Source organism: Nicotiana tabacum, chromosome 8 (assembly GCF_000715075.1).
Source record: "Nicotiana tabacum cultivar K326 chromosome 8, ASM71507v2, whole genome shotgun sequence".
In the NCBI taxonomy this organism is placed as follows: Eukaryota; Viridiplantae; Streptophyta; class Magnoliopsida; order Solanales; family Solanaceae; genus Nicotiana; species Nicotiana tabacum.
Window position 1 is genome coordinate 36,787,357 of NC_134087.1, and position 1,191 is coordinate 36,788,547.

At 41.6% G+C, this 1,191-nt stretch overlaps 1 non-coding gene across 1 annotated transcript; it reads left to right on the top strand.

Moving 5' to 3' along the window:
• The first annotated feature begins 682 nt into the window (after positions 1-682).
• LOC142163638 (small nucleolar RNA R71) lies at positions 683-789 on the top strand. The gene has a single exon (XR_012694584.1). It is a non-coding gene; the product is annotated as a small nucleolar RNA R71 (small nucleolar RNA).
• The last annotated feature ends 402 nt before the right edge of the window (positions 790-1,191 follow it).

Here is a 1,191-nt window from a genome sequence, read left to right on the forward strand (position 1 = left end):
TTTTAGTAGATCCATTCAATTGCTGCAACATTCTATTGTTGTTGTTCAGCATTCCCTGAAGTTCAGCAAACCCATCATCTTGTCTCACAATCTGTTGGTGTTGAGGTTGGTGATAATCCAGCTGCTGATTTTGCTGGTTGTTACCCTGTTGCCTTTTGTAAGGCTTTACTTGACCTTGTGGTCGCATAGCTCTAGGATTGTTGTTGTTATTGTAATGCTGCTGTGTTGGTCTGTATTGTTGATTCTGCTGACCCCAATTCTGACCACCTTACCTCTATCCTCCATAGTTGGCCACATAGTTCATATCTTCCTGATATTGCTAGTTGTCACCTTCCGCACTCTACGAGCAAACATATGGCTGGTTAATGCATGGTGTACATAAGCCCCCATTAGTTGCGTCAACTATGTGTACTTGCTGCTTCTAACCTGATTCATCTATCTTTTTGGTGAGGATACTCATTTGCGTCATTAGAGTGACCATATTTTTAGCTATGGAGTTGTATGGGTCCAAAGCCAAGAGTCTCTTGTCATCCATCCTAAGTTTTGGGCCATCTTATCAAGTAGGATCTTGCATTCTCTGAATGTTTTGCTAAAAAATGCTCCACCTGTTAAAGCATCAATATTGGCCTTTAAGTTGTTTGCCAATCCCATGTAAAACCTCTGGCCCAACATCTGCTCTAGAATGACATGATATGGACACTTAACTAGCATACCCTTGAACCTCTCACACGTTTCTTATAATGTTTCTGTTGGTTACTGCCTGAAGCTCAATATCTCATCAATTTGTTTAGCAGTTTTATTGGGTGGGTAGAACTTGTTCACAAATTGCTTGACTAATTCCTCCCAAGTAGTGATGGAGTTTATGGGGAGTGAATTAAGCCAAGTTTGAGCCTCTCCCGTCACCAAGAATGGAAACAACAACAACAACAACAACTTTATTGCTTCTGGTGTCACATTAGGTTGCCTTTGCGTGACACATATCGATAGGAAATTCTTCAGATGCTGCTGAGGATCTTCAATGTATGACCCTGAGAACAGTCCCTTGTTCTGCAACAAATGTAGCATGTTGTTTGTGATTTGAAATGATTCTGCTTGTATCTGAGGTACTGCAATTGTAGCTACCAAGTTGTCGGCAGTGGGTTATGCCCAATCATACAATGCTGCTTCTAGCACAAGAGGCACCACACCCTG